This window comes from Apteryx mantelli, chromosome 1 (genome assembly GCF_036417845.1).
Source record: "Apteryx mantelli isolate bAptMan1 chromosome 1, bAptMan1.hap1, whole genome shotgun sequence".
Lineage (NCBI taxonomy): Eukaryota > Metazoa > Chordata > Aves > Apterygiformes > Apterygidae > Apteryx > Apteryx mantelli.
The window spans coordinates 101,729,611-101,756,716 of record NC_089978.1 but is presented as its reverse complement, the minus strand read 5'-3'; the positions used below and the strand labels follow the sequence as shown (position 1 = coordinate 101,756,716).

Genomic DNA, 27,106 nt, shown 5'->3' with positions numbered 1-27,106 from the left:
CGACACGTGTCTTATGAAAGTCTGGGACCCAGCTCGTGTCTGGGCCTCAGAGATCTGTCCCACATCTTTATGAGAGAGAGGGACAAAACCTTCTGTTTTTGGCATTTTCTGCTGGAGTCTGCTTTAAGCGAGGAGGGGAAAAAAAAAAAGCAACGTAGAGTCTAGACAGAAGAGATTGGGTTGAAATCTGGAAGCTATTCAGTGAGGCTACGGCACATGGCAGCTTGACTGCAGCAAGAGATCACATTACGCTGCCTAATTACACATGAAAAATGTACACATCACTTTTCTTAAATGCTTGGAAAAATAGATGTTCAGATGGCAATTGTGAACTATAGTAACTGAGCCAGTTGTACATAGTTGGAACATTTCACAAATGGCATTTCAAAAGCCTGCATTTTTTTTACAATGTAATTATTTTTTGTGTGTGTGTTCCTAAAACAAATTCTAAAAAAGGTATTCTAAATTTAGCAGATGGTTGCACTGTGGAAGGAACATGAAAAGGTGAAAATCCAACATGTAAGTAGGGAGAATAAGGGCCTAATCCTGATTCCATTTGAGCCAACAGTCAAATTCAGCTAGATGTCTTTGAGAGTGTGGTTTGGCCCGCAGGCCCTGGTCCAGCTAACTCCTGCTCATGTGCTTGACTTTACTTACATGGCCCCAAACATTTACTCATTTGCTGTAAGCAAATCATGTGGTTTATATCTTCAATGGGAACTGCTCATGTGAGTAAAGATAAGCAGAGGCCCAAGTGTTTGCAGTACCTATGGCCCTGAGATTATGTGTTTATAGTCTTGTGCCTATGAAATGTTTAGAAGAGAAGTTTCTTGGTTAGCACAGAAGAGGAGGGAAAAAAAATCTCATTTACTGCATTGTTTGAGCATGAAACTCTCCTGTCATCATCATCACCTCCTCCTGACCTCCTCTCCCCACCATCTATTAATGGGTTCTTTTTTTATACCACTCTTGCTATGCACTCATCACTTTCAGGGATATGCTAAAACAGTACTGAGAAAAGTTTGATGGAGTTATTGTTTTATTTCAGCCAGCTTGAATGACAGCTGCTCGTCTTTTTAGCTTAAACACAAATGTTTAAGGAAGACTGCTCAAGGGAGAAAAGAGTTTTCCAAGCTATTTCCAAAGATTTGCTATTTCAATTCTTTGGTGCTAATGATATTTAAAAACAGATTTGCAGGAGAAAATGTTGTTGGTATATCTTTCTGTCTCCCAGACTTTTTCTAGAAGACTCCTCAAAGAAAGTTCCCCTAGAAGCAAAAGAACCACATTCTGCAATCTGGGCACCGGATGATACCTCTCTCTCCCCTCCAAAACAAAAACATAAATGTCAGAACTTCCTCTGACTTTTTCAAGGGTATTTAAACTGAGGGCTTTGCTCAGAATACACTTCTTGAGAGTCATTTCTCCAGTGCAATGATCTTTATATTTATTTTGAATGCGTCAATCAATTCACTACTTAAAGTAAGAAAGCCGGCTGGCAAGGAGAGACTCTGCTGACAAATTCTTCAGGCCCAGGGGTATATTTCTCTCCCTTTATGCTCTGTAAGGAACTCCAATTAACCTCCTGCTCTGAGTAAACACAGAGGAAAAACCGATCCTTAGACCTGCTATAGTAACGACGCTTTCCATTTGACTGTTCTCTCCAAGTGTCTTTCAGTACTTCATTTCTGGAGCCAGTGGACAGTCAGACCTTGGCTGAACTGCTAATCCTGCTAGACAAAGAGGAAAGAACATCTTGTAAAGTTTTGTTGCTGTTGTTATTATTAAAATGGACTAAGGATGAAAACTATCCAACCTATCTGGCAAAACTGACCTGCAGAAAAGTCCTTCAAAATAAAAATGATAATTTCTGGATGTAAGAGGAAACTTCCCAAATTAAGGAGATGAATTGCTCCGTACTGGCTACTTTCAGTCAGAATATGGCTTTTTCCTCTGATTATTTTACCACAGTACTCTGTAGAACCTTGCTCAGCTTTTCCCTTTTATGGCATTGCTGCAAAAAAAGGTGCTTTGCTATTTAAATAGCTTATGCTTGCTGGAATCCTGAAATAGTTGCACAATTCCAGCAGGAGAAATATCTGTTAAACAGGAATTAAAAAATGCCCAAATAGTGTGCGCAAGTGCAGCCTGAAGCAGAAAATGAATTTGAAACGCTTCTGCTTTTGCCAGGGGCTGCTTCAGTGCTTTCTGTGGCTCGCTGAAAGGACAGGGGCTGCGCGGGACTGCCGTGGGGGTGGGCAGAGGAGCCGCGCCACAGCAAGCAAAGCACGCCCGTGAGCAAGCACCCTGGGGCCACTGTGGAGGGCTGGGGTCACAGTAAAAGCAGGAGCCCTGACCACATTAATGCACAGCTGTTCCCCTTTTAAATAGGCAGGAACTCTTGCGGGCGAGGGCTTCCTTCCCGGGTAGCCTCTGCAGAATTTTGTAGTGTGCACAGACCTGGGCTCGGGCACTGAGCAAGCAGTTTGGCCCCTGCATCCTCTGGGCGTATTGGCACTGTGTATTTTGTGTGTCACTGTGGTCAGAGGCAGCAGCACCAAGCAGCTCTGAGAGCCCTTCAGCAAACTAGGGCCCTGTCCTCCAGAAGGGTCAGGCTTGTGTGTAATTTATGAGGCTTGTGGTAGCCCTGCTACTCTCTTGCTGTTTATGATGAATTTTAAATAAAGGTAATATTTTCTCTTCTGCCCATACTGTAAAAGGTCACTGGTAAAAGAGAAGGAATGATCGCAAGAAACAAATCACTTCCTTTGGTCATTCCTCTCACCACAGCCAAGCTATTTTTAACAAATCTTATTAAAAACTATACAATCCTGTCTTTCTGGAATCTATTTTATTGAACAAGTACAAAATAAACCAAGACAGGAAAAATGCACCATTTGGAGCAGCTCTTTGCTACAACTGATTTAGCAGAACAAGCCACAAGGGATTGAAAATGGCTTTCTAGAACTGCTTCCTGTGGTCATCTCTCTCTCCATGTGGAAGAGAGGAATATTTTAAGTAAACCGTCTGGATCACTTCATACAATAGTAAATTATTCTAAGTGCTCTGGTCACCAAAAAATATATTCTCTCTGAGGTTATTCCCATTATCAATGTTATTTGTTTAATTTCTTGCTACATCCAGCTTTAAACGGCACTTTTGCAAAACATTGTCAAATTCATGGGTGTGCAGTTAGCAGAAAGGACTGAACTGGACCTGCCAGATTTAGGGATGTTAGGCCCCTTGCTGGAGAGGTTTACTGGGACAAGAATTTGGTGGAGGGAAATTTTTGCACAAATACTTTTCAAGATGCCAAATCTCTTGTAAGTAATTAGTGCCTTACTTACAATCTAGGAATAATTAGTGTATTTGGGAATCTTATGACCGAAGGTGAAAAATCTCTCCATTTGCAGATGTTCCTGTTTAGGTGGCAAGGTGAGGCTGATGATTAGATGGTCCTACATGTCTGCAAGCTTTCCATTCAACAAGGTGTCTTTCACCATCACTGTATTAGTATTATTCTTCATCAGATATTACTGACTTCATTAGGACCAAGGTACAGCCCTGCACATATGAAGACTGAATTTTATACTGAGAGATGATGTATAAGTGAGGAACGCATCTGAGCTGTAAACAAAGACTGAGTAAATTTGTTCCCCAATCACCCAAAACATTTAGGTACCTAACTCTAAATTATTTCGGGGGGGGGGGGGTAGGTGCCTAAAGCCTTCGATGGAGCTCTTCCTCTGCATCAAAAGGGAAACTGCTGGGTAGCATTATGATAGGCTAAGTATCCATATTTAACACAAACAGATATCCTCACTACACGAAAGAAGATGTGCTTTGGACTGTTGCTCTCCCCATCCACAAAAGATTTTGTCTCCATTTGTAAAAGCTTGCTTCAGTGAACTTACATCTTCTAAGAAGTGCCAGGAAAACATCTTGGAGAAGGAACCCAAGCACTGCTCCACAGAAGAGCAAGGGGAGTTTCAACATGCTGGTTTAACTTGGAGGAATCTCATTATCAGTCTTGGAGAGAAGGGATGGAAGTTCAGATATTTTACGTGTATGTCATCTCTTATGTGCTAGTACTACCAAAAAGGGAGAAAATATGCATTATGATGATGACTTGAGTACTAAAGGTACTTGTCCTACTAATTTTGTCTAGTCTTCAAAAAATTGTATGTCAACAAGCTAATCTATTATTTATCTGGTTGATATATATTTTTAAAATAAAGGACCGTCTATTCATTTATCAGTCCTTCAGCTCTGCCAGCATAGATCTTAATAAGTCACACACGATTCCTCCTATATTGTTAAAATATGTGTGCATGTGTGTAAAAGCATGACTTTATAATCAATTATTTTAAAAAGTCATTGCAAATACAATAATTGTTATAGAATCAGGGTGCAATACCTTCTGAAGCTTGGCAAGTGCTGAGTTGGGGACACAGAGTGAACTTGGCTCTCAGTCCATGCATTGCAATTGGCTACTAGTTCTGTGACTGAAGCAAAACCATTGAAACAAACACTTACCAGCAATGAAGAGCTTAAAATGGCCAAATACTGTCTGGCAGCTGACCCTTGTTCTGCTAACTCTACAACCCCTACACATATGAACACCTTAAGACAGATATTTTAAAAGATTTGCAAGATTTTAGACAAATATCACTGATAATAGAATAACCTCAGAGAGGTTTTATCTTCTCATAACTAAAACATTTAGAACAACTTATTGTCGTATTTTTCAGAAGATGTATCCCAGAATTCTCACCATGATACCTGAATATCTTTTAGCCTTGCATAAAAAATGAGCTAACAAATGTCAGGTAGAACTGATCCCATATTTTTCTCCCCAGGAGAATCATGTGTCTCACGACTTTTATTGGTCAGGGCTCATTTCTTCTTTTGTTAGCGATCAGAGGATGGAGACAGCTTAGATACTCAATCATATATTTTCCTGGGGATGCTCTTTCATTCCTCCCCTTTCCTGCAGACTCCTATTGATCATTCCAGGAGATGTGTATTTAAATGTGAAACAGTTTCTTCCTCCTTCAGAGCTGTTTGCAATTTACACTTACTTCAGGAGACAGAGAGTCTTGATTTACTGAGTTATTAAGCTTAACTATTGTCCTTCTAGCTTTCAAGTCAGATTCTCAGAGATTTATCATTTTCATGGACCAACGGATGGTTGATCCAACATCTGTGAGAGGAGCTGAGCAGACAGTTGTCCTGGACTTGGTACCTTAGATACTGTGGGTATCAGTGACACGTCTCCATGTTCTCAGTGACCCTGTAACAAGGATGTTTCTCTAGAAGCAAGCCTCACTGAGCTATGGGCTACTGGTGTTAAGCTTTAGAAAAGAACTGGCTGGCTTGTGCTCTGTTCTAGGTGCACTGGTATGCTTAAGCTTCATTAAGGAATCACTTGTAGATCAAAAGTTAGTGCAAAGATGACAGTCCCCCTGTCGGGGTCTCTTGGTAAAGGCTCTACCCCTCTACCCCTACCATGTCACTTCATGTCCCAATGATCTCTTTGATTTGGAAGATTTGGAAGATCTGTAAGACAGGAATATGGCACTAGTGTTTTGTGGTTCCCTGGAGCAGTGTCTACAGACTGTAGGGTCCTGGATCTGAGGTTAGCACTATGGATTAATTCTGAAGGAAATCCTGTAGGTCTTGGAAATAAAAGGCTCCTGTATAGAAGACTTCCCTGAAATCTGAGATGCATTTAGGCTCTAGTGGTAAGGGGACTGACATCTGCAGGGATAGACCCATCTGAGGAATAAGGAAATAGTTGAAGCCTGATGACCTCAAGGTTATATGAGGTTCAGAGTTTTATTCCAATTTTCTATTTCTAGCTTAATAATAACAATAGAGCGCTCTTTTGAAAGGGTGAGTGGCAAGGAGAAACAACACTACTGACTGTCACAGAGCAGGAAGAGTGGGGCTGCTACACGCAGAGGAGTTGAGTCAGGAGCTGAGGGTAACTCCAGCGCAGGCAGTGCTCTGATTAGCAGGACACAGACCCATGGCATCTGAACATGGCGGGCAGAGCCGGGTGCTGGTAAGAGGGTCCATCAACAATCCCGGACAAGACAAGTAATGAACAAAGTCCAGGGTCCACTCAGGAGCAGCAGGAGATGGGGCTAAAGACAGGGCTGGAGACAAGGCTATACCTACACAGTAGCTCAGGCAAGAACTGAGTGCCCAGCTCTGAGCTTAAATGAAGCTCCCAGGCCAGTGGGCAGAGGGTGCATGCATGGGGGTGAGGCTGGTTTGGGCAACTGGGGCCTACTAGTGCCCACAGAGCCCTAATACTGACCCAACTGCAGTAAAAAACAAAAACAAAACAAAACAAAACAAAACCCCAAAACACACAGAAGAAACAACACTGTACAGAGCTGTGAGACCAAAAGGGACTGGTAAAGCGATGGGGGTCTCAACAGGAAAACCAGCTTGATCTTCAACTGAGTGTTAGTTAAGGAGCACTGAAGGGTAAGAAGCAAACACTACCCTTTGCAAAGCACAAAGAGTGACAGCATACATGTGTATAGGCAGTTCAGACCAAGAGAACTGTACTACACATGGCACAGAGAACATCCCCACTGAACACCACTGAGCATGTAGACCGTCAGTTAAAGGAAGAGGAGCAGCAGTTTAAGGACCCAATCCATTTGGTTCTGAAAGCTGCCTGCTGCTAGTGAAGTCAAAAGGAAGTTCAGTGCTTGATGTGATGGAAGTTTTGGATGACAGAAAATCCCATTTAAATCTTTCCAAGCTGTTGGCACCCAAACTTCTCATAAGAAAATTCCACTTTCTATTAATGCTGCTTCAGTGAGTGCTCTCCACTTTGGGATGAAATTTCCCGTCCAGTCCAGAGTAGCATTCATTGCACATTGGTTGGTTATCCAGGTGGGGCGGGGGGAGACCCATGTTCAAATTCCTGCCCTGCTATTCTTCCAGCTGTGGAATGGGGGAAATCTTCTGAAACCACTTCCTGGAACTGAAAGGCTTTTGCTACCTTGCTCTATTTGGAATATCACAGGAAGGCTCCACACCTCACAGATGGAGTCCTAACAGGATACAGCAAAGGTAAACAGACAGAAAATGAGGAATAACTTATTTAGCTGAAACTGAAGAGGGACTATAGATCAGGAGGAAAGATCACACAAGTTGGAATAAAGTCAGGACACCAAAGGTAGAGCTTTAAAATTTGCAAAAGTACCTGAGTACAAACAGCCAGGAGCTGTCTTGCACAGTCTTCCTGCTCCCCTTTCTTTTTTGCCTCTCTTTTCTCCCTGCCATCCTGGGTGCCTCTCTGCAAGACCTATGGCACCTCCATACCCAGAGAAAAGAAAGCATGTGGTCCTCTGAATTGCCATGGCATACTTCCTAAAATACATATATGCTTGCAGGATCCCATTTGTGCATCCACTGTAAGGGCTGACGGGACTGAAGACTGAGAAAGGCCAGGGACTGAACATGAACAGGGTCTTTCTCATGAATCCTCTCCAAAAGCTCCAAATGCATGTACCCTAAAGAAATATGCAGTTCCCCCCGGCAACAGCTAGTTCTGAAGGCCTAATACATTTCATTCTGGAAGGAGATGTCCCTGGGTTCAAAGAAAAAAAAAAAAAGCCCTCAAAACCATAATACTGTGATATAAAGAAAACTGTGGAAACCATACTAGAAAGTTTCACTTTATTAAGGTGTGCAGTTTGGTTTCCTTCTAATTTCTATGTTGTCACAACTTAAAGTAAGAAAAGGAATGTTTCTCAAAATGGTATTATGCTGACATTCAACAATTCTGAGTATATGTCCTTGGAATTTTTATAAAGTGCAATTTTTAAATATTATTTTTCCAAAATACTGCCCAAAGGAACCATTCTGGCTGATCAAACAGCCCTTGTAACTGCTTTAAATGCTCACACAGCATTTCTCCAAATAAGACCTCGTATGAAAACGAAACACCACAGGGGCTCCATGAAACACCAGTTAGCACCTTTATAAAACTCTGCTTCTGAGACTAACTATGCTACAACCCTGGCAGATCACAAAATTATAAGTCTTGTACGAGTACAGAGTGGAATTGTGTTAATTTGTCTCAGAGGATGTAATTGCAATAGTCCTTTCTTGTCTTCAGAGAAATCCAGCTTGAAGCACGGAGACGGTATGCACCATGAGACATTTTACGAGAACACTATTTTGCAGGGGGGGGCTACTCTCTCATTTACACAGCTTTTCTTATGCCCTTCAAATTTCAGGAGTCCGTCTGAAGAGGAAAGGCAAATGTCTATGTCGAAATTTGCTGTGTGGCTCCAAGCAATGCTTCATCCTATGTTGCACTGGGTCTTTGGCATTGCAAGATGTCTTTGCATGTTTGGGAAGAGACAAGGCAAACAGAAAAGGGCTGAAACTCAATCAGTGCTGCTTCCTTCCTCTCTTGTGCTTCCTTTTGCCAGCTACAGAATATTCTCTTAGAGGAATCTGCAAGCCATCAAGTGCGTCAGAGCACAGGCTGTGTTTGCTAGATGCTGAACTGAATATTCAGCAGGATCCCGTCTCCCAGCTTGGAGTGTGACCCTGTCTCAGTGCCACACACATAGAAAGTCCCTGCTCCTCTTGCACCTCGCAGTGCAGGTCAACACAATAACTGGACTCATCTAGCAGCTCAGGGCTGTCAAAAGGAGTGCTGCTACTCCCATTCCTGCTCCAGACATGGGCTCAACCCCGTCTTGAGAGAGCGCTGACACTTGTCTGTTCCCTGACAAGCTCAGTTTGACATTTTTTCTGGAGGTGCAGCAAACTGACCCAACTCACCCAGAGGCCAGACCCTGGCATGGGCTGGGGGGGCAGGGAAGGGATTGAGACCATCTCTTACAAGTGCAGGGAGTCATTAGATAAGCTCAGCCACCTTGCAAAAGGCCTCCTGGTGCTATAGGTCAACAGACACTTTAAGCCAGTGTAAGCAGGAGCTGCCAACTAAATAGGTGGTCTCACTCCCCCTTTGCTCCCCAGCCATTTTTTCCTACCCTTTTCCTTAGGGGTCTAGGAAGGAGAAAAAGAATGCTTCTTTCTTCCTCTCTTCTTCTTTTTTTTTTTTTTGGTCAGGTTAGTTTTTGGCTTCAGTTCCCCAGCCAGCTCACTGCAGAGACATGCACCGACAAACAGAGGTGGCAGAAGGGACAATTGAGAATACACTGCTAAAGGCAGAGGGCAGGACTTCTTCTTTTGGAAGTAGCCTAGGTTTATATTGCCTTAAGCTGACTGGAATCTCAGCCCAGGTGACTCTATTTGCCTCCACATGAAGTGGTAAAAGCTTTTCCTTTTAAAGGGGTAGAGGGGATTGAGATCTACTGAGAATAAGATTTTATCTGCGCCATCCACCTGAATGTTGTATTACAGATTCCCCAGCTAACCCCAAACAGCTGGCATGTTAACATGGCACAGTGAAAGGACATGCAGCAATACCACCTTGGTCTTAAGAGCAGGACAGCCGCATCTTCACGGCAGTGTATGCAAGATAATTTGACCTGCCGCTCAGTGGTGTCACCCTGAGATTGTCACATTCTCTTTGCTCTGGAATTAACTCATTACTAGTGAATTTTACATCATATTCCCTTGCACAGTGTACACTCACAATCCAATAAACAAGGTATCCAACAGAGAACATGAAGTCTGAGGCAAAACAAGGGGTTGACCCTGATTTTCATAGTCCAAAGAACATATCTTAACCCTTAGAGCATTCTTCTTCTTGAGAACTAAACTGCTTGCCTCATGTCATCTCTCCCTTTTTACCTTTATCTTTTTAGTCTTTGGGAATTTTTAGTTTAAAAAGGAATTACAGAGTAATTCCTGCCATTAGTAAATAATACAAAAGCTGATAAACCGTTAAGAAAATAGTGAAGTCTTGCCAAAAGATTTAGTCAAGACATTTGTTTTTGGGAAACCCTCTGCACAGTACAGTCCACATGCACACTTAATCACGCAGAGAAACATTTACTGTAGGATATATTTTTAGGCAATTTTTCAAATGGCAAATTTCCACTGGGGTACAGCACTTGTCCTGTCACAATTAACTATACAGAAAATATTAGTCTAGAGCTGGCCTACCCGATGGCAGAGGGAAAGTGTTACACCCAAGTTCAAGAGAGGAACAGAGTCTCTCGCTGTGTGGGCTAGGGAAGACTAAGCACATTACATACATATTTGGCCATTGCCATCACAAAAGGCCAAGAGCTTCTCTTGAAGTATGTGCTTGGTAGGCCGATTCTGGAGCTGAATAGCTTTCAGCTGCACAGGATGCTGTTTGGCTGCTCTGAGAGATGAAAAAAAGATGTAGGAGTCAATCACTGGAAAGGGGAGGTTGGATTTAAAACAGGATTAATGTGACAGCCAAGGATCTGAAGGGTGGTGGAAAACCCAGGAGGCCCCGCAGCTCCTGTCTAGTGTACGCCTGCCAAGTCACACAGATTTGCAATGTGACACATGTCTTCCATTCTGGATCACATGGCCACACAAATAACTCATTTGTTCACATGGCTTCAGCAGGCTGCTGCTCCCTGCTCCGTGAAGGGCCAGCACCACACGCTGTGTTTTACTGCATGGCCTCTTTCTTCTACTTTTGCTTTAAGTGTTTATTGATTTTAAGAATAAAAACAACATACAGAACTTACACAGAGGTTACTGAGGTAACTTCTCAAGCAAATAATCCCTGTCCCTCTGACTGTGCTCTCTCCTCTGGATTGCTGGTCATGTATCTGATCATGCATAGAAGTGCAGACAGCACTGGTCCCTGGCTTGAATTAAGGACAGCCTTAAAGCACATGCTTTAAGTCAACAGAGATGGATTTAAGCATGTACCGAGGGCTTTGTTGAGTGAAAGTCTTAAGGAACAGAATGGCAAGTCATCTGCAGTAAAGTTACTTTTTTTTTAGCAGGGGAAGGTTGTTGGCTTGGAAGGACCCTTCCCATATGTCTCAGAGACAGAGGACAGTTGGAAGAGGTATTTTAATGGTAAACCAAATGTAATTCAGCTTTTTAAAGCTTCTCTGTCTCCCCTTGTCATTCCTCGAAGAAGACCTCATGCCATTTTTTAGTTCTCTGACAAATAAAGGGACAGATTCAGCTTTAGCGTCCTTCCAGGAGTCTTATTAAGCGCCACTGGTGTGGCACTCATCCATCAAATACCAGAATATCACTGCTATCACATTACACTGCCACGGGGACAATATATATAAGGGATGGGTTGCTGAGACAAGTATTCAGGTCATGTCTTGACCAAACTGACTCCATTTAATGAGGAATATTTGTGGGCCAAGAGGATGGGGAGAACTACTGAAATCTTCCCCTTGAGCCAGATATGTCCATTTCCTCTGGCTTAATTGATCAGTTTACATAGATTTATATTGGTTGTTAAGATGTGAGATAGATCAGGAGGAAGAAACTGATTTGTGAAAATGAAAACTTAGCTTTGACTCCACTTTTCCTACACTTTTCAGATCTGTGAGACACTCTTGCTAATGGTTTGGCAAGGCCTGAAGTCTAAGTGGAGTAAGAGCTAAAGAAATCCTGTGTATCAAAATTTCTAGTAATGACTAGTAAATAGGCAACATCTATTCTACAGGTAAATTCAGACATCTATACAAAAAGCAAATAACACTGTGAGCAAGCAATTTGGGTTCAGACAACTCTGGTAGCTAAATGATGGGATATCTGCAGAGTAATGAAGTCTGCGGTTCTGCCGTTATATAGGATGGTCACTTAACTCTGGGATCAGCCAGGATGCTGGATTCCTTCCACTACAACCGTCAAAGCTAGTATCACAATATGATGTTGGGGTAAATACTTTACTCCATATAGCTAAGAAATCTTTTTATGTCCAAGTTCTTGATCCTGAAGCTTTCTTTTATCACAGGTTTTTGTATATCATGATACATTATCTGTACCTATTGCAGTAATGTAAAATGTTGACCCTCTTCCAGGCAATCACTTACAAGAGTTCTGTGAGCAGCAGAACTAATGAAGCCCAGTTTCTTATTTGGATTCTCTGCTGTCTGATCAAATGTATGTCCAGCTGAGGTTTTTTTGTGTATTTGGGACATTCATAAACTTTTTTTCCCATGCTGATCCTCTGATGTCTAACATGGAATAAGCTAATACTTAAGACTTTTCATCAGCACCAGCAACAAAAGGGTCTTCTCTAGCCATTTATTTTAACACAACTTATAACAAACATTAATAAAACTTTTTGAGCTAAATCTAGCTAAAAATGGATAGTAGGTTAAAAAGTTAATGAACACAGAGAACTAAAAGACAAACTGCCAAAGATAAATGCACAAGTCCACTGAGATCTCACAAGCTTTGTTGCCCTTAGAATCCAGGCTAAAAGCCCATGCAACTTTCCTGTATCTGTAGTGTGGTATATCTAATTATTCAACCTTCTTTCAAACCATCAGATAGGACAGACACACTGTAAAGAACACTTGACTAGCATTTTTGGTAATAAATAACCATGGTTTAGTGTACCTGGGAATATAAGAAACTATAACACACAAAGTATGTAGCAGTTCATGTAAATGGCTTTATCAGACATAATCATCTCCACGTTTTGCTATTTTAGTCATGCTCAAAGATAAACACTCATTATCACTTCTTTTACATTTCTCTCCCTCAAGCAAGTATTGTTTGGTAAGAAGTATGTTCCCTTTTTATTCTTTCCAAGTTTTTGTTTGCTGATTATTTTGCATTTTTATTTTAACTAATTGAATCATCAGTACAGTTTCAAAAGATGTTTTGAAGTATCTGAGAACTGTTTATCTCATTTACTTCCCTGTGCTTAGGTTTCATTATATGCAGAACACACTTATCAGACTGGCCACTCCTCTGGTTGAATCTGCCTGTCAAAATCAGCAAGTATGCTTTTCATTTTTCATTTTTGATTTGTATTTTCATTATTTTAAACTCATACCACTATAATGATACTTTAAAAAGAATAAATTAAAAACAAACCTATCAGCTGTGTGAACTGTCAAGATTCACATAAACCGAAGATGTTTTCTGACTTCTTTAAGTTACAGTGTATTCACTGTATTCATGAAACTAAACTGAGAATAGCTGTTTGGGTCCATGAATGAAGATTAATCCTATACAGACAGCTTGTGTAGGATTGTCTTCTCTTGTTGGTGTGGATGACTTTACTGAGAAGTAACTTGGGTCCTTACCATATTCCTACATTTTCAGTTGCAAAACACTATCCCACTGCAGACTATTCCCATAAAATTATTTGACAGATATAAAAACAAAAATGAAAATGTAAGAAAACCAGGTAAAAATACAAAGACAAAATGAAAAGACCAGTATTTTTCTTTAACTACAGCTCTTATTAAACAATGCAACATACAAAGTCCTGCATACCAGACCAGCTGCTTCCACAGTACCCAAGGTAAGAAAATGTCCAACACTAAACAAATTGAAAAGGAGGGCAAAACTCCAGTTTCTGTTCTGCAGATCTATCAGAGAGCATGTTGGTGGTGCAAGGAGAGACTGGAACTTGGAAGAACCTGTACGAATCACCCCTTCACCTACTATGCCCTGCCAGTCAGAAAGAAAGATTTTTTCCCTGTTGCTGGTTGTTAGAGAAATGCTGTACAACCCTGCCTGCAACTCCTCTTCTCAGAACTGTCATTCTAGATGTCTTGGGAATCCTTGAATGGTTCTTCCAGAGCTGCTACAAAAAAGACATGGCCAGTGGCTTGAGGGGGAATTCATGAAAACTAGCTGTACTGTTATACTGCATGTGACCTTTGTGTGCTACTTTACACTGTCATTATGCAGTCATGTATACAGCCACACTCACATGGGTTATGTGACATCTAGTTTACATCTGATCTTGGATAACCAGAAATCTTGGCAACTGTAGAAGACTTCTAGCACTTCCAAGCTTAGACATCTATCTTATGCTCTTTCTTGTTTCAGTTCTTTTTTTTTCTTTACTACTTCTTATGCCATTAAACTGCTAAGAATTTCCTTATCCACTGGATTATTTCATTTGCCATCATTTACTGAGCCCTTGTTACAGCATGCAGGACATCAGCACTGATTCTGTACCTGAAGTACTCCTATGTCACATTTGCAAAGAGATTAAGCATTTTATTGCATACATTTTTTACATTGAAATGATGATTTATTTTGCTTACACCTCTGCCTGATAACTTTTCTTCTCAGTTTATGATGGGATAGGTAAGCTCTTCTTTCTCTGCAGTTGCTCTAGTGTTCTTCAGTCCTATATCACACCCAGTCAAGACTTCACCTGATTTATGTCAGCCTTTAAAAACAACAGGACCTGTTTGGGCTGTGGAGTCAGGACAGGGCTGTGCTGAGATCAAAGTTGCTCTTTCTAGGCAGAACCATGAACCTTTAGGTATCAGTTACAGGTGAAAGATGAATTATTCTGACAAATAAAGCAGCCAAGAATATGTAAGAGGTCCTTCAAAATAATAGTTCTGAGCCATGTGTTAAATGACTATATTTGAATGCTAATACAATTCATACAGAAGATGCATATAATTGCTGAGATGTTTTGAAGTACCTAATGGAATCTAGGTCTATGGAGGATTATGAAGAGCAGGGGATTGACAGGTTGGCTTCAGACCCGCAACCTCACTTTAGATGTGAGGTTAGTTCCAAACTCAGCTTGGTTGGGAAAAACACAGTGGAGAAAAGCAGAAGTCCTACATTTCTCCAGGCCCGTCAAATATCCAAGAAATATCCATAAAAATAGAAAGTGCACTGAACAGCTCTAAGTTCAAAATGACAGAAAAGAAAGAAGAAAGACCAGGTGTATTAAATTCACAAAAGCCATCACTGTGATACAGCTCAGAAAAAGACAAATTCAATCAGAAGTTCCTGCCTGTAGAAAGAGTGAAGTATTAATGGTCCCATATTTGTATTAAAATCTCATTGTCACTATTGCACACATTCGTGTACAACTGTGTCTGTAAAAGTAACATTCAAATTAGAGCAGATGTGAAGAATGGCTACTAAGATGGCGAACCGAGAGCCTTTTCACCCAAGCAAACTAAGAGTGTTGTTTGTTTATTCCAATGAAGTTAGAACTAAGGAGAGAAAGGCATAAGTGCATCCTATAAATAAATGAGGGAGGTATTTGAGCTACTGAAGCAAAGGACAGCATTAACAAAAGAGTAAATACACATAAACTGGCCATGAGTGAATTTAAACAGGGAATAAAATTGCTAATCATCAGAGAAGTGAAGTTCTTAAATAGCTTTTCAGTAGAAACAAAGAGGGGTAGGTGGGCTTGAAAACTTCATTTCTAGATAACACACAATATATCTATGAAAGCAACAGTCTGCAAAATCAGGCAAAACCTCATGATTCAAGCAGTCCCTTTGGGCCCTAGTTCATACAGCCCTAAACTGGGTAAATAGAAGTAGAAAAAAAATTGTAGGGCAGACTGGAGACCCCCAACACATTTCAAGCAGATATTTTACAGAAGTCAAAACAAAGCATCACAAACCAAGACATTATAAAGCACACTAAGGCTGCTACTGTGGACAAGTGAAATGGGAAGAAAAGCTTCTATTTTCTGTAGTGAAAAGATCTTGTCTTCCAGTATGTAACTGTGGAAAGCAGACAGGCTAACAGAGTAAAACTGATTAGAACATGGTGACCATTCAGGCTCTACCTTAATAACAAAGAAGTCTTTAAGAATTCTGCTGTATGAATTAAGATTTCTGCACAAAATATGCTGCACGCTTAAACAAACAGTCTCATTTTCTGCATGTTTTTTTTCTCTACTGCACCTTAAAATAAATAGTGGGGGGGGGTGGAATCTAATCTGGATTGAATGAGAGTGTTGCATTAGGGAAAATACTGAATGTTCCCATTCTTGAAGACTGCAATTATTAATAGACGGAGGTAATAAGAAAAAGAGAATTAGCTGCTTAATGTGGCTGCTCTGAGACTGGAAATTCTGGGCCAGAAAACACCAAGCACACAGAAAATGCCCCAGCATTTAGCATACTAGCAAAGCCTGGGATCTCAAGTGGCTAAAGACCAGACTGCAGGGGGAGAGGAGGCAGCAAGGTCACTGAACCTCTAATATATTGAACTGTGGCATCCAAGGTATCTCATGAACCATATCCCAAGAGAAAGAGCATTAGAAAACAGACTACATCTGTGTATGCACAAAGAGTGATGATCCTTGTCAGCCATGGTTTCCTGCAGGTATGTTCACTATGACAGGTAATAAGGATTGGTGAAGTTATACTGGTGAATATTTGCCTGATGTCTAACCAGAGCACATAAAGTGCAGAACATGCACAGTACCGTGCATAGGTTCCCTGCTGTGTGTCAGCAATCTAACTACAGGTAAAGAATGAGAAAAACAGGAGTCAAAACCCCAAAGCCTTTCTCCTCCATTACATGGACTCAGTGGAGGAAGAGGAGTCCCTTGCAAGGGTGGATGAAGTAACCCTAGAATCTGAGAGAAGGTAAGAGTGGCGCATCCAGAAACCTCTTGGAAGAACCTCTGTTCTCCACAGGGTAGGGCAAAGGAGCAAGCAGCCACCTCGCCCGACCTTTCCACTTTGCCTGAGGAAGGTCTCTGCAGATCAGGGTTCACTGCCTCAGTGGCTGGCTCCCACAGCATGGTAGTCTTCTCACCCCCACAGCCCCTTGACAAGACCAAACCAGCAGCAGCCCATGCCCAGAGAGGAACCTGCATATGTTCCCACTCTGCCATCCTCACAAATCCAACCTGTGATCTCTAGGCACATTCCTCTATTAAAAATGTGAAACACAGAATCACAGAAGCGCTGAGGTCAGAAGGCACCTCTGAAAATTGTTTAGTCCAACCCCCCTGCTCAGAGCAGGGTCAGCTAGAGCAGGTTGCCCAGGATCCTGTCCAGGTGTGTTTTGAATATCTCCAAGGATGGAGACTCCACAACCTCTCTGGGCAACCTATTCCACTGCTCAACCACCCTCACAGTAAAAAGGTTTTTTCTCATGTTGAAATGGAATTTCCTGTATTTCAATTTATGCCCTGAGAAGAGGCATAAATGAGACTGAGAAGAGTCTGACTCCATCTTCTTTACTCCCTGCATCAGGTATTTATACACATTGATAAGATTCCCCCCCTCCACAAGCTTTCTCTTCTCCAGGCTAAACAGTCCCAGCTCTCTCAGCCTCTATGTGTATGACAGATGCTCCAAGCCCTTAACCATATCAGTGGCCCTGTGGAACAGATTTGTTCACCTATTTAGTGCAACTCTGTAAATGGGATAATAGATATAACATTATTTGCCACTTTTAATTTAAATGGGAAAATGGTATGTCTTCTTATCCACTTTCCATTGTGATTATTGTTACAGATTACCATGAGGTTTTGCACTTTGAAGAGACAGCATATATTTATGATTAAATCCTCTTTGAGTATTAACTTGTTATTGAAGGAATGAATGTTCTAATGGACATCTGAATGATTCAAAATAAAGAAGAAAAGCACTATTCAAAATTCAGTTTTCAAGAGCAAGTTGCCCCTCCATGATCTATTGCAATTGCCATTTCTTCTAAGGAAAACAGGGTCTATAATTAAAATGTGTTAATAAATCTCTGCTAAATGTAGTCTATGCAGAAATATTTCTCATTCTTTCACGTCTCTTGAACAGAGTTAAGAGCAAGTGTGCAGACATGACAGGGTTTGCAGATAATATGCAATGTTTTTAGAAAGAAGTATGCTCTTGTATTTGTGACTAGAGTATATGATGATTTTTGCCATTTGTGGGAGCACACATAAATGGAGACAAAGATTGTATTCTTCCTATTTCCTATGCACTTTTGCAAATATATGAGGAAACTAGTACACTACAAAGCACAATGTTTTTGAGTGAGCAAAATGACCAGATTTTGAGATGTACTAAGTATGTACTGAGAACAAACTGATGGATTTCTCATGTTTGTGGGAGTCTGACCACAGAAATTAAAGGTTAGTTAGTTTAAAGGAAGAAGGTGGGTGGTAAATCATTTTAGTTTTGGATAATGAGCCTTAGAAAGTATCATTTGAAACATCACTGTGTATTTAGTCAGATTGTAGCTTAATAAGTTTAAATTTAATTGAGGTGATTAGAGTCAGTACTGCTGGGGTAGCATAAATGGAAGCAAAGTTTGGCTGAATATTCACTCAACAGTGTTTCTCTCAACCCACTCACAAGCTAAAATGGGTTAGTGTCCCAAATCTGAGCATTCCAGAATAAAAAGCTGAGTCCAAGACGTTACTTTAAATTGATGAGATTGTGAAAAACTCTCTTCATGAGTCGGGGTACAACTTTCAGAGGGCTCAGAACAACAGAGTGTGTGATTTTGTGAATGGAGGGAGGGAAGATGGGAATTCAGCGGAAGATCTCAACCAGCAGCTCCATACCAGCTCTGCCCCATTGCAGGAAGCCAGTTTCAGTGTTACCAGCACAGAATCACTGAATAGCTGAGGTTGGAAGGCACCTCTGGAGATCATCTAGTCCAACCCCCCTGCTCAGAGCAGGGTCAGCTAGAGCAGGTTGCCCAGGATCCTGTCCAGATGGCTTTTGAATATCTCCAAGGATGGAGACTCTACAACCTCTCTGGGCAACCTGGTCCAGTGCTTAGTCACCCTCACAGTGAAAAAGTGTTTTCATATGTTCAAGTGGAACTTCCTGTGTTTCAATTTGTGCCCACTGGCTCTCATCCTGTCAGTGGGCACCGCTGAGAAAAGTCTGGCCCTGTCTTCCTTACACCCTCCCTTCAGATGTTTATACACATTGAGAAGATCTCCCTGAGCCTTCTCTTCTCCAGGCTAAACAGGCCCAGCTCTCTCAGCCTTTCCTCATATGAGAGATGCTCCAGTCCCTTAATCATTTTAGTAGCCCTTCACTGGACTTGCTCCAGTAGCTCCATGTCTCTCTTGTACTGGGGAGCCCAAAACTGGACCCAGCACTTCAAATGTGTCTCACCAGTGCTAAGCAGAGGGAAAGAATCACTTCCCTTGACCTGCTGGCAACACTGTTCCTAATGCAACCCAGGATACCATTGGCCTTCTTTGCCACGAGGGCACATTGCTGGCCCACAGTCAACTTGTTGTCCACCAAGACCCCCGCATTCTTCTCTGCAAAGCTGCTTTTCCAGCAGGTCAGGCCCCAGCATGTACTGGATCTCACAGAGATCCTGGAGGCTCAGGAGAACTCTCAAGTCCCTTTATACTAACACAGAGGATCCTGACATTCAGATCGATGTTGAGATCAGTAGGATGGGACTGATTGTCCCATAGTACTACACTGTACTATAAGTAATGTACAGCACAACCCCATATGAAGTATTGCATTTTATATATATAGCATATAAGCAGAAGAAGGTGATGTTTTTATGAAAGAAGAATTTCCAAGTGTACACATTTAAGAGAAACTTAGTCCAAATCAATGTAGCAAACTAAAACAGAAATCATTAGAAAATTTGAAAACTCTCTGATGAGTCAGAGGAATTAACTAAAATACATGTTCAGAAAAAATCTTAGCATGTTCTTTTGATGCCTCAAGGATTCTCTGATATGTTGAGAACTTTGTTGTAACAAAACTGAACAAGATAATGTTAAAAGGAGGGAAACCTCTCCTGTTCAGAAAGCACTCTATGAATAAAGAGAAGCTAAGCTTTTTTCTTTTGCTGTATGTTACATGTCTGAAAATTTGATCGGTATAATCACTAGCTTATTTCTGAAGAGTAGAAGCACACTGTAAAATCTGTCATTCGCTGGTAGCACTTTTAAGAAATCAGGCAGTTATTAATATTCCTGTAAAATCTACTTGACAGTTTTGCCTTTTTGAACTTATTCTATGGGTATCAAATAGTTGAAGAGCCTAATTCAGAATTTTACACAGTGATATCTAACAACAAATTTTGACTTAATAAAAAGGAACCGGAGAGACAAGTCTGGAAAATTAACTGCTGAGTTTGTCTCACACACACACACGCGCGCACACAGCCCTACATATATTTCATTGTGACTTGAAAGAATCATGTAATAATTGCATATCCACATACAGTCAAGCATCATATCCTTCACTATACTTGCCATTGGATATTTTAAGAAATGCCAAATAATATTTTAGTTCCTGTAAATAATTGCTGCCTGCCCAACTGTAGTTAAAACAAGACTAGCACCTTATCACTGTTAAGCAGAGTACTAGAATGAGTCAAGAGACCCAAGTTTTATTTCCCTCTTTGACACAGAATATATGAGCTGCAGTTCACTTTATCTTTTTGCATCTCTGTATTCCCAACTATAACCTGGAGATACTGTTTTCCCACATCTATAAGAGACTTTTTCACAATAGGTGGAAACCGTGACCTGAGGGCTCTGTATTTTTATTCCACAATGTATTTTATTCCATGGTAAGCACCTATGGAAGAGTAATAACTAAACTATTGCTAATTCTGTAACCAATATATAAAGATGAAAGCTCAATTTGCAGTCCACTGAAAGCTTTGTAAGTAAATTACAAAGAGTTGCAAACTGGAGGTGACTCTATGGTAAAATGTTAAACCGTCAACAGTCTCAAACCCAGCCTAGCTTGATTTTTCTCACTTTTACTGCCGCTATATATACAAAAAGAGAAATGGCATATGCCTAACAGTTCTTGTTACTTTTCCAAAATGTTGTCACCTGGAGAGAAAAAAAACCCAATCCCCAAAAGAACCTATTTCAGTTATTTCATAGTTGAGCTTTTGCAGAGAATGAGTTGTACCTGTTGGTTAGTTCTGTTGCTGCAGTGGTTTACAATGGGGAGGGGGCAATCTGGGTGTTCTTAAGCTGCAGCCTGAAAAATTTATGAAAGACATTTTACCACAGGGTTCTAGCAAAAGCAAGGGAGAAGGTTCAATACACAACAAGGTCCTACTTTCCAGTATTGTTCTGGGTCCTGTCTGAACCTCTGAAATATTGCAGTCGAAAAATAACTTTCACATCACTGTCATCTGCCCTGCCAGTATTTTGCCAATCTGAATATACAGGGGTGCCATTGGTGCCTATATCATCTAGTCCTCTGTACAATTTTATGCCCTGGCAGACCTCTAAGTTCTGTTCCTTTTTCTGGAGCTAAAAGAAATTTGACATTGGCCCAGGTGTTGGAACACAATTAATTATAAAGAGATGCTCACAAAAACCCTTTACATCTCAGGCTCCGTTACCCACTTTCCTACCAAGAACTACTGGAAGGAATGTTAACAGGACAACAGAAAATATTTTGTCATGAACATGGAGTGAATGCAGTCTGTTTCTACAAACACGTGTTCTGCTCTTTAGTTGCAATTCCCTCACATTTAATTTATTCAGTATTCAGCAAACTTACTCATTTTTATTTCCCTTTTCTGCTTTAATCACAAAATGTTCTCAAAGAATATTCCATGTGCACTATTCACACAAGTGCCTTAATTTAATTGCACGGGTAATTCACTACATGTGCTTACCAGGCTGGGGGAGCACAGGAAAATTTCTGGCATGAATACTCATATGTGAATGGAAAACTAGGAAGTGATGAATGAAGAATTTTCTATTAAGTTTGTACAACCACAGACACTGTGGGCACAACCAGGAACAACAATGATGTATGCAGCTTAGAAATCTGATTTCCAAGAAATTGTGCCAGTGAAAAGCAGTCACTTAAAACTCTCTCTCTCAAAAAAAAAAAGCACAAAAAAGAAAGGCACAAAGAAAGCCAAAATGAATTCATTTGGAAACTGCATAAGAACATTGAAGATAATTGCAGCATTCTGTAACACCTATTCTAACATCTATTATTCTATTCCATCATGTCTATGTTGATGTTAAGTATCAAAATGCCAAACACCTCCAGAAATCAGTGTTTTACTGCTAAATGGTTTACCATAATATGAACGTAGTTCAGATGAGCATAATATGAGGTTGGAAAGCAGCATACTAAAATGTATAAGAACACATTGTAGAGACAAAGCAGTACTGGAGAGGCAAAATGAAAAGATGCCTCTCTGCAATAGTCTGGAACAATTTTCAGTGTGCCATTGCTATTTAGATAACATTCTGACAGGCACTTTACAAATTACTAGGAATTTATGGGCCAGATCGTGACACCATTATTCATGCTGAAAAACAGCATATAATGGGAGTAGCCCTACTAAAGTCAGCAGCGTCAGACCTTAAGTCACGAGCAAGGGTTTCGCAGCCTAGCTCAACACTGTTACTGTGCAGATAATCTAGAAGCCCACAGATACGCAGTCAGGTTTTGCAGCAAAGGTACATAACAAATCTGAAAAAATGCTTTCCAGCAGTAAAGTGGGGTAGGAGGAGGAGGGGCAGGGAGAGAAGCTGTAGGTTCCTCTAATGCTTTGTTCACTTTTCTGGCTCCACTCTTAAAAAAATAAGCATCTCAAGGGATCTGGGAAGGTGGGGTGGGGGGTAGTTCCCTCCCTCTTCTGTTCTTAGTGCAAGATCAACTACATTATTCTTAAGAAATGAAAAAGATGGCAATGCTAAAGTTAAGAATTATTGCCTTATCAGTCAGTTACATACAAGAAATAGAAGAGTTGTCAAGACAATATTAAGGGTTTTAATGACATGCCAATGCCCCTTTGGGAGCATACAGACTCTCTAAATCTTTTGAATGTGGTACTAAGTTACAAATTACCCACATCTTGTTCCTGTGTTCTCCTTTATCTCTTCCTCCATTCTTCCTCTTTGACTGCTATAGTTTTTGTGTTTTTATTTTCTTTATACTGTTCAGCTCCAATCATACTGGATCCTAGCCATATTAGCTTCTTTTTTTATGAAAGAGGAAGACTTTTATAGCCACAGCAACAAATTTCTTTGCGACATGATTTATTTCATTCTTCTTTATGGCAGTGAGGGGTTTTTCTTCCTTAATTACCCAACAGAAGCAAAGTCTCTCATCCTTTCTTCATCTTTATGTACTTTTCTTTCAACCAGTTCCAGATGACAGAAGAAAGTTTTCCAACTAAGTAGAACCTCCCTCTCCTATATATTTCTGCTGACTTGCTCTATGGAGAACAAGCTACAGAATTTGTACTGACCACCCAGTAAAAGTCTCTTCTCCTGTAAGTGCCTCTTGTGGTAATATTCCTTTTCTACATACTAAATTGTCTCTTTTTCACATGCTGTGTGGTGACCTCTTCTCTGCTCTTAGAGACCTTAGTTGTGGAATGAGAGCTCAGATTCTCTCAGATCTCATCTGTTTGTCTGCTAATTTTCTTGCATCCTCTGCAGCATTTACCAGCAGACTCCTCCATCCTTCAGTCCTGCATCACCCAGACTTTCAGGGCACTCCTGGTTCAATGTTCTGCCTTTATCTCCTTCTGTTCTACGCTGTGGTGCCTATACAGCACATGCCTTGTAACTCAGACAGACTTGCAGGGTGCCTTAGGAATACAATTTGATTAAATGGTCACAAGGCAAATTCAGCCATTTCTTTTCTCTTCCCCTGTGCCCCATTTTCTGACATTTATTACTGTTTCTATGGGAATTGCCTTTCACCATTCAAGACCAAAATTTGTTTTTGGTGTGTGTGTGGCAGGGGGGACGTATTTAGCAAGGAACAGTTGTGCCAGCAGATTCATACAATTACAAAATGACAACAACAAACAAAAATCAGTGCTAATGAACTTAGGGTGAATCATTGCTCCATGCAAAGAAAGGGAGAGAGTGAGGAAAACCATACACACAGCTATGACCAATCCGTCCCACAGAAAGTTGATATAGGGATGGAGAGATTCAGCTGTGCCTATCACTTTTCAGAAAGCCTTCTGCTCCTTCTGTTCACCTTCTGAAAGCGTAACACTAAACTCTCCCTGCACCTCTCCCTGCACTGCAAAGCAAGGCCAGCAGTGCAGAAGCCCAAGCCCAGCCCTGGTGGCCAGGTTCATGATGCAGGGAGAGTCCCATGCTGCAGAACCACTGTTCAGCCCAACCCTGCTGCACAGAAACACCCAGACCAGAGGTTTCCAAGCTTTTTGTTCATGAACAATCACAGGAGATTGAAAAAAGATGCTGCCAGCTCTAAGCTGAGTCACCCACAGGCAGAAGGCTAGCCTAGAGTTGGCCAACAGGGAACAACTGAGCACCAGGGTTTGACTGAAAGCAGAGTGACAACAAAGTGTGCTCTTAAGGATTTAAATGATTCCCAGTCTGTAACCAGCTCAGGGTCTGCACTGGCATTAGAGAATAAACATCAAATGTGGGTTGTTAGGCATGTTCAATCACTTTCACTAGCTTTTGTTCTCATTTGTGTCTTCAGAAACTGCAGCCCTTTCCTCCATGGCACATTGGTCTACCTCAACTCTTCTCTGTTTTGCTAAGCCCCAGTGTTTTTACTGGCATTACTCCTGATCCACGAGAGCGTAGCTCCCCATCTTCCGCTAGGGTCTGTGAGGGAGCTATCTCTCCCCTTCAGTGAGACTGGCATGATTTTTTAACACTGTCTGGGACATGACTGAATTTGGAGGCAGGGAAGTCTCAGTTTTGCACTGGAATGAGGCTCCAGCTTTCTTGATCCCCTGTGCCACGTAGCTCCATTTCTCATCTACTTAATCCTCCACCACTCCTCTGGAAGAACCCTCACCGGGGAAACCCAGGTGCCCTTAGACCTCCTTAAAAGCTGAAAAGGCTGTGGCAGAGTGAATGTAGTTCCCAATGGCACTAACTCTGACAGATTTTGAGTGGTATGAGTGGTATCTCTCCAGCCCTAACTCTCAGAAGCTCTCAGATGGATCTCAGTGGGACTGGGAAAGTGGAGGACGACTGCAGCCAGCCAGCCAATTCTTCCTCTCTGCCTTCTGACAGGGGCCTGATCAGGCCTTGAGAAGATATTACTGTAATGAATAGCTGACTGACTTTTAGCAACGCAAAACCTTTTGCACAACTAGGAAAATGTCATGATACATTTTCTTTTCAAGGAAACTGTGTGGGCCATATTTATACAAATTAATGTTTGCACAGAAGAGAGAAATGTTGGAGAAGGAACCTCCACTGTTTGCAACAAACAGAAGCAAAACACTGTCTTTTAGGCGAGGGTAAATATGTCAAACCACTGACATCAGAGGAGAAACTCCCTCCCTTTATGCCGTCTTCACCTAAATTGCATTGCTTTAGCAAAGCCAAAGGTTGCTAAAAAACACATGGAATGAAAAATAAAATAGCCCATAACTCTGCAACAGTTGGAAGGGAATTCTAGCTCATTCTTCATCTCTTTCACGTGCTGTGTTGAAATATGAGGCCAAGAAGGAGGCCAAAAGACTTAAATGGCCTATCATGAGGTAATTCAGCCACAAGCCCTGAACAAGAGAACACAATGATAGCAGTGTGCTTGCTGTTTTCACAGAACTTGAAATATCAGAGCCCAATAGACCCTAAAATGCACAGTTAAAAATGAAACAACTCCTTGGGGCCAGGAGATTACTCAAATCTCCCTCTCTGAAAACGTTTAACTCAAGTGTCCTATAAAATAGTTAATTGCTTGTGGCACCTGCACAGTGTAGCTGTTAGGAAGAAACCCATAAAAGAACAACCAGGTTTACTTACTCACTTTTACTATTGTGTCTTTTAGTGACTGTCACACATGCCTGTACTTTATGCAAGGGACAGCAAGCAGCATGTAATTGGTCTTTTCAGCTTTGGGAGAGGCAGCCCTAAGCAGCCAATCTTTTGCAAATAAGGGCCCATGTTCTCTAGGGGAACCCTACATGGGAATAGTCCACAGAGCAAAGGGAGTCGAAGTTATGGACTGCACAGGGTCCATCTCCTGAGCAAGAAAATATCTATTGCTGGCTTTACTTCCTCTTTGAGGCCCTCCTATGGTAAAAGCAGAGGCCAAGAAAACAGAAGAGAGTGGTTTGCCACTTGGCAGAGATGGGTTTATGACATTTTGTACCTCCACAGTTCCCCTGAGCACTGTGGAGCAACAGCCCTCAGCTGCCTGAGAAATTCTGGGTGACTTCAAACATCTAAAGCAAATGAAGTTAATAATAATTGTCAACCAGAGAAGAGGCAGTGAAGGAATACTGAAATCCTTCAGAGACCGAAACCTGAGGCCTGTACACTGAAAAGATAATGTTGGCAGGAGGCTGTTTGTTTGAAATACAGGGTAGTGCATCAAGCACAGATCCAGTTTTTCTCAGAAACTACTGAACAACATACATACATGCAGCAGTAGTACCTATGGGATAGCAAATATGCAGATCTTCTGGAAGAAATGAGTGGAATTAACAAACAGCCCTGTCTGTTAGGACACTTATTTGCAAAGAGGGCAAACCTGCCCTTGCAGGGGGGCTATCTTACCTGCTCCAGAGACATTTGTTCAAGAGGTTCCGTGTTTAACAAGATCTATTTGATTTGGGGAGGGGAAGGGGTCACAAATGTATATTTGTATTGCATATAGTGTGGCATTTACAACTGCATGATTAGACTCTCAAAAAACCAACCAGCAAAAAGTAAAAATCAACTGCACTAAGTAATGTACTTTCACTATCCAGTGTGACTGAATCATTGAAGCAAAGAGAAAATAGATTAACTATTTTTAGAAAGCCTAAATACATATAGAAGAATTTTATATTAAATAAACATAAAAACAAATACCAAATTTTAGAAGTGAGAACTTTAGCTTAAGTATTACCTTTAAAAATATTAACATAGACTAATATTCACAATTTACAAAGTGTATAAAAGAAGTTATTCATACCTCATATAGGTCTGATGTTCTTACTTCTCCAATGCCAGTAATTTTAGTTATTGTCTTGAAATTACTCTTCTCAACAGCTAAAAAACAAGAGAAAGGGAAATTAGCAACCTCACAAGATTAGCTTGTATTTTCTTTTAATAGTAGCAAAATTCCCTTAAATACACAATCTGGAAGTGAAGACAGTAGCTGTCTCAACCAGATGGTGGCACTATAAGCACTTACTATCTTAAGGGCAGTATAAATAGAAAAAATAAAAAATAAACCAGTGTGACCACAGCGGTATCACTTTACAGCACTGCATCTTTTAATTTATGAGAGACCTTCACAGATGGCTA

At 41.0% G+C, this 27,106-nt stretch overlaps 1 protein-coding gene across 1 annotated transcript in view; it reads right to left on the bottom strand.

Moving 5' to 3' along the window:
• The window catches only part of ERG (ETS transcription factor ERG), a 192,548-nt gene extending 165,763 nt beyond the window's left edge, over nucleotides 1–26,785 (bottom strand). The window contains exon 1 of the mRNA XM_067298608.1: nucleotides 26,772–26,785. The gene's annotated coding sequence lies outside the window, so the exon portion shown is untranslated. The remainder of the gene's footprint in view (nucleotides 1–26,771) is intronic.
• Nucleotides 26,786–27,106: the final 321 nt, after the last annotated feature.